This window comes from Balaenoptera physalus (genome assembly GCF_965194825.1).
Source record: "Balaenoptera physalus genome assembly, chromosome: 8".
Taxonomy (NCBI): Eukaryota; Metazoa; Chordata; class Mammalia; order Artiodactyla; family Balaenopteridae; genus Balaenoptera; species Balaenoptera physalus.
Window position 1 is genome coordinate 24,797,104 of NC_138887.1, and position 18,171 is coordinate 24,815,274.

At 35.5% G+C, this 18,171-nt stretch overlaps 1 long non-coding RNA gene across 2 annotated transcripts; it reads right to left on the reverse strand.

Moving 5' to 3' along the window:
* Positions 1-225: 225 nt before the first annotated feature.
* LOC309666294 lies at positions 226-17,562 on the reverse strand. Of its 2 annotated transcripts, XR_014267014.1 has the most exons (5): positions 12,257-17,562; positions 11,543-11,606; positions 8,927-9,002; positions 8,189-8,314; positions 226-7,516 (listed from the first exon to the last, which is right to left on the reverse strand). It is a non-coding gene; the product is annotated as an uncharacterized lncRNA (long non-coding RNA). The 2 variants fall into 2 exon arrangements; XR_014267013.1 differs by lacking the exon at positions 11,543-11,606.
* Between the last annotated feature and the right edge of the window lie 609 nt (positions 17,563-18,171).

An 18,171-nucleotide genomic window follows, 5' to 3' on the forward strand; every position in this document is an offset into this window, starting at 1 on the left:
CTCCGCGGCATGTGGGATCTTCCCAGACCAGGGCTCGAACCCGTGTCCCCTGCATTGGCAGGCAGAGTCTCAACCACTGCGCCATCAGGGAAGCCCTGAAAGGATTTTTTTAAACAGCAGAGGTAGTCCCCTTTCCCTAGCTTCAGAGGTGAGAGTGTTTGAGGACAGAGATGCAGATGGCTGTTTCCACCCCCATCTCGTGGAGAAGTCCATCTATGGTTAAGATAATGAAGATGACTCACGGGAAGAAATAGAAACCAGGGATAGACAAAATCTTACAGGCATTTGTTGCCTGGTTTGAACTGGTCTGACTTTGGAGCGGTCTAGTCTGAGGTTTGGTGGTTTAGTTTTTCTTTCAGTTCCCTGTGCTACCACAATATATGTCCAATACGTTACTTATTATTGATTAAGTTGTTACAAATTGATTTCTGTCTTTTGTAACTAAGAGTTCTGACCAACATCATTATTCATAACAGAAGACTTATTTTTTGAAAATTCGTTTGTTTGAACCCTTTGAAATTTTATGATGCTGTTAAAGAAAATGGAGATAAATTAGTAATTGGAATTTGCCTCAGAGCATTATATGAACAAATTTAAAAATAGCATATATCACAAGATACCATTTGGGCTGGGGGCTGAGAGTATTGGGAGGGAGGGGAACTTTATAATTACATATTGAATTTTTTGTTCATTTACAATAAATATTCATTATGCTTATACTTTTTAATACAATAAGAAATGTAGAATTATTTAAAAAGTAAAAAATAAAAGCAAGAAGAACCCGTTTACCAATTTAAGGCAATTCAGCCTAGACTGAGAATACTATGGCTGTGTCTATACTACTAAGCCATGTTATGTATATTTTTTTAGGCTAAATTTTTGTCTTTAAACTGGGAGTATAATGGCAACCTGATTTTGACAATTTTTTGATTGCTACAAGCCACCAGCCATGATAAGGCAACTCCGTAGACATAAATCATGTTTCTAAGATCATGTCACAAACTTTATTCAAGTTGTTTTATGTATTACTATACTGTAAGCATTTAACAAATAAAAGATATATAGCCAAAAGAAAAAAATCTTTCTATAAATAGTTGAGAGAGGAAACACAGAACTAGGGTTACACATAGATTATTTTGTGTGGAGACAAATTTTGGACCAATATTCTTTAACTGTATTATAATTGGCAAAGAGTGACGCTGTTAGCCCTGTGGCTCACGTGCTCTGTGGTTTCATAACAACTGACACAGGTGCAAGAATTCCTCGGCACTCTGGGTCTAGAGTCTCACAGAAATATGATGTGACTTTCCAGCTGTTGCAATGCATTAACTTCACATAGAAAATACATGATACTTCTCCTCACATCAAGCACTGATGTCACATGTGTGTTACTTAAACTAAGTTCTGATTCAACATTGCCAGGATCCTTTTCATCAAGTAAAGATAATGTATCATAGTGGAAAAGAGCAGGACTTTTGAGTCGTTCAAATTTGGGTTTGAAATCCTGATTCTATTACTTATAAGCCTTTGGATTTAGGCACATTAATTAATTTTTTTAGCATGTTTTCCTAATATGAGAAATAGGTTGCTAATGTCAAACATACAGAGTTTTTGTTAATTTTAATTGTGAAGGGTTTGACACATAGCAGTACCTCAGTTACTTATAGGCATTGTTACCATTACTCTATTCAACATCCAGCTCAGTCACACCAAAAAAACATTGTTGACTAAAAGGCTCATAATGAGTAGAGACAGAATTGAGGCAAAGTCTCTTGTAATATTTTTCTATGAGCAATTAATTTAACCTTCAACCAATAGAATTACTATTATTATTATTTTTGTTATTTTAAGAATACAGTTTGCTCAGACTATTAACGTGCCCTGTGTCAGTTCTAGTAGCAATATGACAGATTCATTATGACTATAATAAAAATCAGCATAAATCCTAAGCTCTCAGAGATGATGTCTATGGTGAAATTATCTGGAACTGCACACACAAAAATATTCATCCTTTCTGGAATTGATCTAAAATGAACTGACCAAATTTTGCCTATGAGATTTTATTGAAATTTATTCCAATGCATAATTTCCCCTACAGCTATAGTTAACCACTGAGAATTTACTGGGTTTAAGTATTTTGAGAATATAGTTTTTAAGAAAAAGATGACTTGAAAACAGCAAGACAACAAAAGAAATTGATTTTTGGAGAATCAGGAAATTGTAACCCAGGTCTCTCTTGTGTGTTTGCTACAATGTCATCCTAATTACATGGGTTATATGATTTTTCAACAACTTCTGCATTTGCACAGACAACAAAGCCACCAAGTATGATTTCCTTAAAGGTCCAGATAAGGGTGTAGTGTCAGTTTTCTGAGTGACGGTTGATACTAGATGACAGAACAGATAACAGGCCAATAATGGGAAAATAAAAAGTGGCAAAGACTGGTTCTGTGCCTCCATGGGATCAGGACCAACTTCTGATTAGTTCAGTTGTATCAACTTCTGATCCTTTAAATGCAAATATTTCAGTAAATGTCCTCTATTTTTTATGTCGTAATGAGAAAATTAATGGCGATCCACAAACCATCTTGGGAGAGCTTTTGATTCATAGGTTTTACATAGCATTCAGTTCAACAACTATTTATTTACAAACTTCAACAAATATTTGTTCATTCTGCACTAGGCCTCTGCATCCCTGAACAGATCTTCCAGAAATGAACTTGCCCTTTTGCTTCCTCTAATAAACTGAGAGAACTATTTCCACAAGAGTTTTCTGGATAATGGATATCAGCAAAAATATACATAGAGTATTCAGAATCCCAGTATTTTCTGGCTATGATACATTAGTATCTTACCTAAAAAGCATATTTTAAAAATGAATCGTACCATGTGATAACTTAGGAAAATACAAGGTTAATAGTCTCATCTTCTATAAAAATAATAACAACAGCAGCAAAATCTAGGCTTGTTCAGGATTTAGGTATAAATTATGAAAACAAGCTAGAAGGAAATAGAATTAAATCAAATCTGCATTCTAGCAGTTGACCACACAAAAACTGAATGTATCAAAAGCCTTAGAAATGATCATCATTTAGTACCCTGCAATTCTGCTTCAAGGAATTTATTCTAAGTGAGTTATCAACGATAAGTGTATATAAAATTTTATATAGAGATGTTTTTATTTTTAGCTAATATAAATCTGCTTGCAATAACAAAACCTAGAACTCTAGGTCTAATAATAGAATGACTAAATTTCATTTGTTATAGACAAAAGTGGATAATACATTTTCAAAGAACTTTTAGGAGATGAGATAATGCTAATGGTATAATGTTAAATGAAAATTTGACACACTGTGCAGTCCATTGATGAAAAGCAACAAAAGAAAATAAAATATTAATAATTACTTTGGAGTGGTGGATTTAGGATTATTGTTCTCTTCCCTTTTTATAATTTTAATTTTTAAAAGTCATATAGTAATTTCAGATTTAAATAAAAATAATCATCATAAAACTGAATAATATAAACATATGCCATATATAATATAGGAATATGACTGTATGTCTAGCTTCCTTCCACGTATGGGAGGGAGATGCTCTACATTTCTGTCTTTTTCGCCCAGTTCATATTAGCGTTTTTAATCTAATCCATCCAAAAAGAGTTTATTCATAGTAAAACAAATCCAAACAAAAACAACTAAGATAACTTCCTATAAGTGCCCATTAAATGAATAATGAGATTAATGAGGTTTGCACATGACAGCTTTCACTGAGGAAACTGAAACATACAGCACATATTTTTCTTTCGATTCTCATATATGATTATTTTCTGAAAATAAAGAGTTTGACAATGGTAGTGTTTAAGGGATAGTTTTTGAATATTAAAAAAAGAAGAAGAACCTTAGGCAGGACAATATTCCCTTTAATGGAAATAACACAGGATTTTGCATGCTGGCTTCCTCATAAACATCCACTTGCTTTCCTGGGTCAAATAATGTTTGGTCCTCCAGTTTGAAGCAAGCTATCTTGTTGACAATACAAAACTATGGGACTATAGTATAAAATCTAAACCTTTTCTAAATTTTTATTTTATATTGGAATATAGTTGATTTACAATGTTGTGTTAGTTTCAGGTGTACAACAAAGTGATTCAGTTATACATATACATGTAATCTATTCTTTTAAAAATTCTTTTCCCACTTAGGTTATTACAGAATATTTAGCAGAGTTCCCTATGCTATACAGTAGGTCCTTGTTGGTTATCTATTTAAAATATAGTAGTGTATATATGTCAATCCCAAACTCCCAGTTGATCCCTCCCCCCACCCTTTCCCCTTTGGTAACTGTAAGTTGGTTTTCTAAGTCTGTGAGTCTGTTTCTGTTTTTTAGATAAGTTCATTTGTATCATTTTTTTTTTTTAGATTCTGCATATAAGCAATATCATAGTCTTTCTCTGTCTGAATGACTTAGTATGATAAGTAAGGTAACATAAGATAGGTCCATCCATGCTGCTGCAAATGGCATAATTTCATTCTTTTTAATGGTTGAGTAATATTCCCTTGTGTATATGTACCACATCTTCTTTATCCATTCCTCTGTCAATGGACATTTTGGTTGCTTCCTTGTTTTGGCTATTGTAACCAGTGCTGCAATGAACATTGTGGTGCATGTATAATTTCGAAGTATGGTTTTCTCCAGATATTGGCCCAGGAGTGGGATTGCTGGATCATATGGTAGCTCTAATTTTTAGTTTTTTAAGGAACCTTCATCCTGTTCTCCATAGTGGCTGTACCAATTTACATTCCCACCAACAGTGTACGAGGGTTTCCTTTTAACCACATCCTCTCCAGCATTTATTGTTTGTAGACATTTTGATGATGGCCGTTCTGACCAGTGTGAGGTGACATCTCATTGTTAGTTTGATTCGCATTTCTCTAATAATTAGCAATGTTGAGCATCTTTCCATATGATTTTGGAACATCTGTATGTCCTCTTTGGAGAAATGTGTATTTAGGTCTTCTGCCTATATTTTGATTGGGTTGGGGTTTTTTTTTTTGATATTGATATGTTTTGGAGATTAATCCCTTATCATTGGCATCGTTTGAAAATATTTTCTCCCATTTTGTGGGCTGTCTTTTCATTTTGTAAACCCATGCACCTATGGTCAATTAATCTATGACAAAGGAGGCAAGACTCTACAATGAAGAAAAGCTGTCTCTTCAATAAGTGGTGCTAGGAAAACTGGACAGCTACATGTATAGCAATGAAATTAGAACATTCTTTAACACCATACACAAAAATAAACTCAAAATGGATTAAAGAACTAAATGTAAGACCTGATTCTATAAAACTCTTAGAGGAAAACATAGGAAGAACACTCTTTGACATAAATTGAAGCAGTATCTTTTTCTGTCAGTCTCCTAGAGTAATGGAAGTAAAAACAAACAAATGGGACCTAATTAAACTCAAAAGCGTTTGCACAGTAAAATTTAAGTCTTTTCTGTTTAAAATATCTTCCCTTACCCTGAGAGTCTATTCTGTCCAGTTGTTTACACACTAACCAGATCTTCATTCACCATATAATGACCGATTTATATTTATTCATTTACAAACACATTGTACTGACAGCATATTTAAACCTTATTTATTTTTTTAATTGAGGTAAACTTGGTATATGACATTATGTAAGTTTCCAGTGCTGACGTCATGATTCGACATCTGTGTTCATTACAAAGTGATCATCACCAAAAGTCTACTTACCATACATCACCATACACTCAACCCCCCTAAATCATTTTTAAAGGGAACTTCAAGACTAATGCCATCTTTTGATAGTTTAATATATGCCATAATATATGATACAACATAAGTGATAGATATTATAGAAGTTTTACCAGTTAATGGCCTACGTTAAAAATAAGACAATAAGGTATTACCACGTGTGTGTGTGTGTGTGTGTGTGTGTTTCCTACTCTCATAATAAACATGAGTTTCTGCCATTAGTATCTAATTTCCTTTAATCTGCCATGAGGTAATAAAGACAATAACACCTATTAATGTAGCTTTTATTATGAAAATAAGTAGTGGATTATTTGGGGGGGACTGCAATAATATAGAAAAGTGGGAAAATAAGAATCGGGGATGGGAAAAAAATGAAAGGTAAAAATGAGTCATCCATCAAGAGACTATTAAGATAATATGACTGGCTTTCAGAAATTCAAACATAGCATAGTAGAAAAAAGAGCACAGGCTTGATTCCAGTTCACACTCTATCCCTTCCTAACAGTTTGGATGTGGGAAAAATAATAGCTACCCTTCAGTGAGGAGTTACCCTCTCAGGTGCCATAAATTTATTTTTCCTAATCATCAAAAATAGTTGAAAGAAATTATCAGTGCCTGGCATAGAGTAGGTACTTAATAAATATTTAAAACTAATAATAATAAATACTTATGTAGGTTAGAATAGAAAGTCTCATGTGACACAAAAATATCAATTTCACCTGCCAAGTCAAACATGAACAAATGTGTTTTATACAAGTGTGTTTAAAATAGTCAGTAACATTTTAAATGTTCTCTTCAGCTCTAAAAATTGTCTTGTCTTTCTTGTGGAATTTTTTGGACTTGAGCAGTTCTAGTAAAATTATTATGGCCTGTCTGCATTTCACTTTCTCCCCAGGTTAAGAGGATATGATTACACATCTCTCTCAACCATAGATTTCCTTTGCACTTGGTCATTTTATAAATTCTTCATCTTCACAACTCTCACAACAACTACTTTTTACAATCTAGTTCTTATACCACAGCTTAGAAACAGGAAAACAGGATCAAGTATAAGCTGACCACTGAAACAATTTTCATTATTAAAAACCCAACATTTATTGGAAATTATCTGTGTTACCAAAGATAGCCACAAAGATGATACTCATACTACCCACAGCATGTTGAAAGACTTTTCTTTAGTGTTGCACATTTTCTCATATGCATGGTCCACAGAAGCAGATAAGTCCATATTTTATCTATAAACCTGTAGGTAAGATATGTACTTTCAAATTTTATCTATAGCTTTAAAGGGAGAGAAGTTTCTATTTTGATGCCGCCATTTTGTTTCACATTATCAAAACTGTTGACAGGACAGCTCCCACTGTCACGCTTGTTATCCTGGTCCTGGCTCACCTACAGTCTTCCAACTTTTCTCACTCAGTGACGCCAATTTGCTGTTCTTATGGAAGTGTTGTTTTTCCAGCACAAAATACAGCCACCCTCTGATAGGCTTGATATGGCCATTATTTCTCCAACCTGCTCTTGGGGGAAGCTCCACAGAGGTGGCTTTTATATAGCTCTTCAGATTTCTTATAAGCAGTATTTACATTCATATATAGTGATATTCCTCCTGTTTTCCTTCCATGTGACTTTTGCTCAGTGCTCTTCATTTTCTTGGTGTATTTGGTCATACCAAATTTTTCACAGCTTCCCTCAAGTGTCTTTTTCACTATCATAGTCATGGGCTACCAAATCCAGCCTGGAGAAGAGGTCAGCCAATATGAAACAAAGGATCATTGATTCTGAAACGTAAATCTAGGACTGTAGAGAAAGCTCTGGTTATATCAATAAATCTCTTCCCAATAAATAATTTATTCCTACTCGATTGATGAGCAAATTGACGTGCAGAAATGTTAAGAAATGAGTCTACACTTACTCGAAAAGCAGAAGCAGCACCATGACCCATTGCCTGACCTTAACTGATTTTAAAGGCTCTGCTGTTGGTAATCAGCAACTACCATCATCAACCACATGACATTCTTGCTTTCTTATACCTGATCCTGAGTCTGGGGCAGATGCTAATGGATCACAGCACCTTTTCCAGCTGAATCTGAACTTAACCTCTTAATCTTTCCCAAAAGAACTTGGCACACAGACACTAGCAGTTGGCTTTAGTTAGCACTCAAACACAAAGCTATTTTCTGTTACAAAGTTAGAATACATTTAGGTCTTTGTTTACTTATCTGCAGAATGCGAACTTTGGACTAGAAAATCTCTGAAGGTTTTGCCACACTGAAATTTATATGAAGATCACCAATCTATATATTCCCAGAAAATACAAAACTTAGGAATTCCTGGGTATTTTCCATTGAAAATATATTTGAAATTCAGTATGTTTACAGTAGAAAAGTAGTGTTACTCATGAACTTACATTCATTTTGCAACCTTCAAATATTTTTCCTCAGGGTGGAAATTTCTCATGCTTGATCACAGCTCAAAGATAATTTAGTCCTGGAAAATACACACACCATATCTTTATTCATCTAGAAGTCCTATCCTGTATGTGAAGAAAAAGAAAAAAAAATGAAGAGCCCCACACAGTTGAAATATTCCATGTGTCTGGTCTTTACTGAGGCATATTCTCCTGAGAATAACCATTTGAAATATGTTTTACAAATTGAAATTTTAATGGACTATATGTAGTATGAGGTCAGGAGAAATTCTTTGGTTATTTCTTTGAAGTTTAATGTTTTAAAAATAATGCCAATACAGATTTAGGAATCTTTCAAAATTACATAACTGTGGTTTAGTCTTGCTTTTTAACCTAGAGGTATAATCTTTTTTCCCTCTTGAAAGACACCAGCAAAGCACTGCCGTGAGAAATCTCTCCCTTTCCCACCCCCTTGCCTTTTGGCCAAAATTATGTTCACATCTGTCCAGAGTGGAGGAAGTCCCAGCCACCACGTGCCAGTCTTTGTGCTTTCAGCCTGCAGCCCAGGAAATTACTACCTGTGTGGGCAGATCCTCAGTCCTTAAATGTGAGGTCCCACTAAACTGAGGACTCAGCAAGAATAAAGAGGGGGGAGCAGAGGATGGGCGCAAGGTAGAGGGGGGAGAGAGAGAGAGAGAAGAGGAAAGAAGGAAATCTCTGCCTCTTCCACCGAAATACCGTCATTTAGGGTTTCATAGCCAGAGTTACACACAGAGTAGAGAGCCAGAAATATATGTTCCCTTATAAGTGGAAACTAAACAAAACACATAGAACACCCTTAATGACGTTTAAGAATATTTTTATAATAATAAAAATAACAATACATTCACCAAGTGAAAACTCTGTGCCAGAGTTTACTCATTTACTCATCACCTCAACTCTGTTTACTACAGATTATTATCTCTGTTTTATAGATGAAGAAATTGAGGCACAGAGAAGCTGAATAAATTGTTCAGAGGTCCGGGACTGAAGTAGTGGTGCTGGGATTTGACTCATGAGTCTCCGACTCCCACAAACTAGAACACTGACCTGTGCTGTCCCATCACTAGATTTATGCATAAGACCTATGCATCTTTCTTAGAGCCTTCATAGCACCCCAGATAATATAGTGTTGTAATTACTTTTTTAGTTCTTAATAAGAAGAGAATATGGAGTGGGGGGGGGGAATCTGCTCATTTGGGGGACCATCATTTCCACACAGTCTTCAACCCGTAGCAAATGCTATTTTAGAAATTCCCTATGTCATTCTCTCCTCTGTGACACCCCAAGACTACCCCCTCTATAACCCAATGGGGTGCCACAAAACTCAGTCAGCCTCTTTCATTCTGTCACTCTTTTACACACCTAATCAGATGATTTACTATAGTACGTGGCAGGGCAGTGATACAGAATCTGGAAATTCTCTTCCTTAAGGGCCCTGCAATGCCCAACAGCCCATAGTGTATTGATGGCTGTGTTCCATGGGAATGAGAGCTAAAGATATACAGATAACACTTAATCACTGCATGTCATTGTTAGTGTTATGCCTAGAAAACATCCCTTCCAATTTAGTGTTCCGTTAGACATAACAAAATTCTTTGAGGAATGTAAAAGCAATATTGTGTGGTAATCCAAGTTGGCATTAATATATTTAATATATGCTCAACTTAAAGAGGCAGGATGTATAAATAAGATGTTTTCTCATTTTGCATATGCAGCACTTAATGTTTTAACTCTAGTTTAAATATCTGAACAGTCAGCAATAAACAATAGCCTCAGAGGTGTCTAAAAGAGTGAATTTGTCTATCTCAATCATCTTTGAGTTTCTCCTCCTCCCTTCCCTACACTGGAAGTGTTCAAGCAGAGGATGGTGGCCTATCTTCCAGGGCAAGAGTAGAGAAAATACCTATATTAACAGAGTTTGAGTGAGATAGTTCAAGAGCCCATCCTGTTATTATCATTTATGATTCTGGGATATTGTACTGTATCGCTATATTAGGAATAAAAAAAAGCATATAAATCTTTATGAGTTCCAAATTATTTAGAATATAATTTAAACCTAAACCAATTTCTATATGAGTGGTGATAAATTGAATTACGTTTTAAAAAAAATACTCTGGCTAGATTCCCTGCAGCTAATCTATATGGTTATGCCATGTGGTTGGGAACAGGAAACACCTGTCTCTCTGCTTGCTAGCACTCACTTAACATTATCCCTGGCAAAACAGTTTTTTCAGCCCCAGTCCAATTCACCAGAGGTCATTTCAATATGGACTATTTCAACTTGTATTACAAACCATCAGTGTTTAACAATTTTCGAGCACTTTCTGGATATGAATCATTATATAGTCACCAGAGGTTTTAAACTATTGTCCTGAGGTCCTCTGAAAGAGATCATTTGCAAATTTCAAATTCATTGGGATTTCAATACATAAAATACCTTATTTTTACATTTTTATTGTCATAGAGAGACTATATCTCACCTTGCAAAATGAAATGTGTATTTCTAGTTCTCTGTTTTTAAAAAGCATAATAAATAAAATCTATTGTAAGAGTTTCAAATGTCAGTGCAATATATTAGCGTTAGGGCATTTAGTTTCTTTTTTACTTTTTACAGTGCTTGAGAACAGAATCCTCATATTTAATATCCCACTCAAGTTCTGGCTTTGAATTTTGCAATGCAAAGTTTGACAGTTACCACCAATACAGATGCTTCAGATATGCTAACAATTTCAGCTCTGGGAATGAATATCTAGACTTTTTTTTTTTTAAACATTTCCATGGTTTCATAATTGGCAGTCTGCCTAGGTTGACCAAGAAAACAATGAGTTTGGGCAATTGCTTTACCATTCCCTCTGGCTGTGAGTATACTCATTTCCAAAAGAAGGGGATTAGAATAAATAGACTAGACTTGTTTTTTCTCCATCTTGGAAGGGTTAAGAGGCAAATACTGACCGACAGATAGCAAATTGCAGAATATATGTTATAAAAAACGATCCACAATTATTGTGCTATTTAGTCAATCATCCTGTAGAACTATTGGTTGCTTAGCAGAGCTGTTTTCCCTGATGTAACTGCTCTCTTCTCCTGTGCACCTGACAAAACTATCTGATAACCCAAGTAAATACTATGTAGGTCTGGCTCTGAGTTATTATGACACTATGTTCCTTACCCCTTAAATTATAAACTGCCCTGTATCATGTTTTACAACCTGTTTGGTTAAAAAGTCAGTATGACAAACAGCAACATAACAGCATGCGTCTTCAGTGAAAACAAAAATAAATTTTACACATAGATTAAAATTTGGCAGCCTACCTGTGAATGGTTTATGGTCCATCAACTTGCCTTTGTATACAGGTGAAGCACTAACTGATTAAACCTGGAGCAAGTAGTCAGGCAATAAGGCAAAAACCAAGACCAATGGTTGATGAGGTAGGTAGAATTAGAAAAGGTGGCAGATTGCCACCACTTTGTAAAACCACCTAGCCCCATGCCATCCCCACCCTCCAGAACCGAGAGAATTTTTTGAGCAGTCAACTGTTCCAATAATGAGGCTAGTCCATGGAAAAAGGGGAGTTGGAGGGTACCAGCCACAATGTGTCAAAAACAGTTGCCAGTCATGAGTTCTCTGGGCAAAAGTCATGCCTATACATGTAGAAATAGGGAGCCATATGTCAACTTTTTTTCAGGAATCTGTCTCTCTCAATGGAGGTGTCTCTCCAGACCCAGGGAATTCTCTGCCAGCTCTAAATTTATTGCATAGTTTTAAGAAATATATTACACTTTGGGAGTCATATCATTACCAAGGGAACTGTAATTCTGACCAAAGATAGCTCAGGAGAACAAGAGCAAGACTTTTTCCTTATGTCAAGTATTTACCGATTCCTACATGGAAATATCTCAAGATTGAAACAAATTTTTAAACTACCCCATGCTTTATTATTCCAATCTAGAAATAAAAAAGGAAGCTGTAGGACAATAATATAATCCCTTATTATATAAAAATCAAAATAGAGGCCAAGGACCTACCTTTTCCTCCAAGCCAATGACCCACACAGATCTTAGCAAAACTCATAAAAGTCCATTTCCTGAAATACTCACTTAAGCTGTAAATGAAGTTTCCTTGTCAGGATGACACAGCACATTGTAGCCAATCAGCAATGACCTAAGTAAACTGCTTGTCCAAACCAATGAGAATTAAGCTCTATGAACTTCCTCTTTTATGCTCCATAAGCCTTACTGTAACCCTGAAACAAACTTCTTACCACTTTTGGTTTTGAAGCCTCCTTGTTCAAGAACAATTTGTTTCTCACCCAGTAAAATATCCGTATCAAGTAAAACCCTGAATTTTCTTTTGACACCATTTATACATAAAAATCTTAATTTGAGGAAAAGAAGGGGGAAAAGTGAGAAAGAGCGAGGAAGGCAACACATTTTATAGGGCAATTTGGATGAGATAAAAATAAAATTTTGACTCTGATTTGTCTCCAGTCAGCCTGAACAACTTAAGCCATCTCCCTGAGCAGAGATTTAGTGAGATTCTCCTGCTGTTTAACATTCTCCAACCACAGGATAATTATGAAGACACAGAAATAGTTAGCTTATAATTGTTATCCCTCCCAAAAGATTTTAGGAAGGTATTTTTTAGGAGCATAGTGGTCCTAAGTAAAAAAATTTCAAAAGAAGATTTGATGACAGATTCAACTAAAATTTCACTCCCCTACCACCCAAATCCTAAGCTCTTCTCTCGGCTTCTACCACCTCTTACTCTGAGTTCACCGAAAATGGAACCTCCTGTGAGTAAATCTCCATATTGATTTTTAGTTGACTAAATGAATGTTCCTAAGTTTTAGAAATCAATTTAAAGTAATCTGATTTCTCTTGTGAGAAAAAATAAAGGAGAACATTTTCTCAGTGGTGATTTTTTCTCTAAGCAAGTGTGGCAAGTTAAAATCCTTGTTATATGTTATTGAAACAACTGGGGGAAATGCTTCATGTTGTAATTTGAAATCCAGAACAAAGTCTACCATGGCAGGAGGTTTGGGGGCCTTTGTTTAAAACAGTGGAATCTTTTAATCTATTTCTTGTGACCTTTAGTAAGTTCTTAAGAAAGAAGAGACATCAAAGAGGCATAAAGGGAATTTTGTTTTTTAAAAAAAATCCTTCTCATGGACAAGTTTGTAAAATGACTAACTCCAAAAAGAGTCCTACAGAACTCTAACAGGTTAATTCTCTGCCACATGCTTAAGTTCACATGGGCAAAGGCACAAAATTGAAGATAAAATTGGGTTGTGATGGGTAGAGATGGGAAACCTTTAGACACCTCTGTATTAACTCTGCTGTGTACTGTTTGCCCGGAATAGTAACATTTTCACCTCCCTTCCCTGCAACATAAAATGGGATTTCATGAATGCATCATGGAGCAGTGGGCATATTAGATCTGTCTCACATTTGTGTAGGGGAGGTAAAAGCTGAGACTGTAGCTTTAGTTTGGGAGCAAGGTATTTTATCAGAGAAGTTACCACTAATGCTTGCTAAATAACTGAGTGTGAGTATTGCCAGAAAACATCAAGACTGGTAAACATAGGTACATGATTCCTTATAGAATATCCTAGAAGCAGTAAGACTCAGAATCCGTGGTTCTTTTAATTTTCTATCTATTCTATAATCTATCCCAATATACATCCCAGAAAAACGGGGTGGTGCTTTTTCCCCCCATTAAATTACTTGAGGTCAGTTTCTTTTCCCATTAAGAACTTTTACTTCTCACAAAATTCAAAGGAAATTCCATTTTCTGAACTGATATACATCAGAGTTCACTTAACACAGCTTTTTTGGTGGATATTTTTGCCTTGGTCTTATAGGCAATATTATGGTCTCTCCTGAAATATTTAGTCTATTTATATAAGTTGCTACCCTAGAGGAGGAGATGGGAGATCAATAGCCTGTGAACTTTCCACGGCTGGAACTATTTCTGCAGAACGAAGTCAAGAGTCTATATATCAGCTTCACTAACAGCAAGAATCTAAAGACACCTGGGAACCCTGCACCCTTCTTTTGAAGATAATAACTTCTGCTCAGACAACCTTAGAATTGAAATGTGGATTTCTTATTCATTTCTTGCCTGACAAAGACAACATCAGTAAGGTATACCTTGCCAAAGATTATGTCAGCCTTGAAGATGAAAGAAAAGATTTGACATGATTTCAAAGAAATGTCAGAGAATTCTGGGTTTCCTTAACATAAGCTACCCTTACCTGGAGAAGTGGCTATGAGAATACACTCTGTTTCTGTTCGCTAACACATACTTTTATGAGTATGGATTTTCTGCAGCCTGCTGTTAAATAGAAAATGGTCAAAATTAATTGCTTGTCAACAATAGCATGTGCATTACCATGTGAAAGACCACTCACCAATTCAAATTATTATTCATACCCACAACATCAGTCCTCATACTGAAAGTTACTTGGAGCAGAATTAAACTGATTTGCAAAAGTTGAACTTAGTTCCATTTTTAGAGGAAATGGTCATAGGATTTGTAGCAAAATTAGTAATGAAAGACAATTTTTGAAACATAATTTAAAAAATTATTTTTTCTTATTAGTCATCCATTTTATACACATCAGTGTATACATGTCAATCCCAATCTCCCAATTCATCCCACCACCACCCCCCCCCCACTGCTTTCCCCCCTTGGTGTCCATATGTTTTTCCTCTACTTCTGTGTCTCAATTTCTGCTCTGCAAACCAGTTCATCTGTGTTTGTGGAACCATTTTCTAGGTTCCACATATATGCGTTAATATACGATATTTATTTTTCTCTTTCTGACTTACTTCACTCTGTATGACAGTCTCTAGATCTATCCACGTCTCTACACATGACCCAATTTCGTTCCTGTTTTAGGGCTGAGTAATAGTCCATTGTATGTATGTACCACATCTTCTTTATCCATTTGTCTGTCTATGGGCATTTAGGTTGCTTCCATGACCTGGCTATTGTAAATAGTGCTGCAATGAACATTGGGGTGCATGTGTCTTTTTGAATTATGGTTTTCTCTGGGTATATGCCCAGTAGTGGGATTGCAGGGTCATATGGTGATTGTATTTTTAGTTTTTAAAGGAACCTCCATACTGTTCTCCATAGTGGCTGTATCAATTTACATTCCCACCAACAGTGCAAGAGGGTCCCCTCTTCTCCACACCCTCTCCAGCATTTGTTGTTTGTAGATTTTCTGATGATGCCCACTCTAACTGGTGTGAGGTGATACCTCATTGTAGTTTTGACTTGCATCTCTCTATTAATCAGTGATGCTGAGCAGCTTTTCATGTGCTTCTTGGCCATCTGTATGTCTTCTTTGGAGAAATGTCTATTTAGGTCATCTGCCCAATTTTGGATTGGGTTGTTTGTTTCTTTAATATTGAGCTGCATGAGCTGTTTATATATTTTGGAGATTAATCCTTTGTCCGATGATTCATTTGCAAATATTTTCTCCCATTCTGAGGATTGTCTTTTCGTCTTGTTTATGCTTTCCTTTGCTGTGCAAAAACTTTTACGTTTCATTAGGTCCCATTTGTTTATATTTCCCTTTCTCTAAGCGGTGGGTCAAAAAGGATATTGCTGTGATTTATGTCAAAGAGTGTTCTTCCTATGTTTCCTCTAAGAGTTTTATAGTTCCCAGTCTTACATTTAGGTCTCTAATCCATTTTGAGTTTATTTTTGTGTATGGTGTTAAGGAGTGTTCTAATTTCATTCTTTTACATGTAGCTGTCCAGTTTTCCCAGCACCAATTATTGAAGAGACTTCCTTTTCTCCATTGTATATCCTTGCATCTTTTGTCATAGATTAGTTGACCATAGGTGCATGGGTTTATCTCTGGGCTTTCTATCCTGTTCCATTGATCTATATTTCTGTTTTTGTGCCAGTACCATATTATCTTGATTACTGTAGCTTTGTGGTATAGTCTGAAGTCAGGGAGTCTGATTCCTCCAACTCCTTTTCTTCCCCTCAAGACTTCTTTACCTCTTCGGGGTCTTTTGTGTTTCCATACAAATTTTAAGATTTTTTGTTCTAGTTCTGTAAAAAAAAAATGCCACTGGTAATTTGATAGGGATTGCATTGAATCTGTAGATTGCTTTGGGTAGTATAGTCATTTTCACAATATTGATTCTTCCAATCCAAGAACATGGTATATCTCTCCATCTGTTGGTATCATCTTTAATTTCTTTCATCAGTGTCTTATACTTTTCTGCATGCAGGTCTTTTGTCTCCCTAGGTAGGTTTATTCCTAGGTATTTTATTCTTCTTGTTGCAATGGTAAATGGGAGTGTTTCCTTAATTTCTCTTTCAGATTGTTCATCATTAGTATATAGGAATGCAAGAGATTTCTGTGCATTAATTTTGTATCCTGCAACTTTACCAAATTTATTGATTAGCTCTAGTAGTTTTCTGGTGGCATCTTTAGGATTCTCTATGTATAGTATCATGTCATCTGCAAACAGTGACAGTTTAACTTCTTTTCCAATTTGTATTCTTTTATTTCTTTTTCTTCTCTGATTGCCGTGGCTAGGACTTCCAAAACTATGTTGAATAATAGTGGTGAGAGTGGACATCCTTGTCTTGTTCCTGATTTTAGAGGAAATGCTTTCAGTTTTTCACCATTGAGAATGATGTTTGCTGTGGGTTTGTCGTATATGGCCTTTATTATGTTGAGGTAGGTTCCTTCTATGCCCACTTTCTGGAGAGTTTTTTATCATAAATGGGTGTTGAATTCTGTCAAAAGCTTTTTCTGTGTCTATTGAGATGATCATATGGTTTTTATTCTTCAATTTGTTAATATGGTGTATCACATGGATTGATTTGTGTATATTGAAGAATCCTTGCATCTCTGAGATAAATCCCACTTGATCATGGTGTATGATCCTTTTAATGTGTTGTTGGATTGTGTTTGCTAGTATTTTGTTGAGGATTTTTGCATCTATATTCATCAGTGATATTGGTCTGTAATTTTCTTTTTTTGTAGTATCTTTGTCTGGTTTTGGTATCAGGGTGATGGTGGCCTCATAGAACGAGTTTGAGAGTTTTCCTTCCTCTGCAACTTTTTGGAAGAGTCTGAGAAGGGTGGGTGTTAGCTCTTCTCTAAATGTTTGATAGAATTCACCTGTGAAGCCATCTGGTCCTGGACTTTTGATTGTTGGAAGATTTTTAAGCACAGTTTCAATTTTATTACTTGTGATTTGTCTGTTCATATTTTCTGTTTCTTCCTGGTTCAGTCTTGGAAGTTTATACCTTTCTAAGAATTTGTCCATTTCTTCCAGGTTGTGCATTTTATTGGCATACAGTTGCTTGTAGTAGTCTCTTAGGATGCTTTGTATTTCTGTGATGGCTGTGGTAACTTCTCCTTTTCATTTCTAATTTTACTGATTTGAGTCCTCTCCCTCTTGATGAGTCTGGCTAATGGTTTATCAATTTTGTTTATCCTCTCAAAGAACCAGCTTTTAGTTTTATTGATCTTTGCTATTGTTTCTATTTCATTTATTTCTGCTCTGATCTTTATGATTTCTTTCCTTCTGCTAACTTTGGGTTTTGCTTGTTCTTCTTTCTCTAGTTCCTTTAGGTGTAACATTAGATTGTTTGAGATTTTTCTTGTTTCTTGAGTTAGGCTTGTATAGCTATAAACTTCCCTCTTAGAACTGCTTTTGCTGCATCCCTTAGGGTTTGGATCATCGTGTTTTCATTGTCATTTGTCTCTAGGTATTTTTTGATTTCCTCTTTGATATCTTCAGTGATCTCTTGGTTATTTAGTAACGTATTGTTTAGCCTCCATGTGTTGGTGTTTTTTACGTTTTTTCCCCAGTATTTGATTTCTAATCTCATAGCATTGTGGTCAGAAAAGATGCTTGATATGATTCCAATTTTCTTAATTTTACTGAGGCTTGATTTGTGA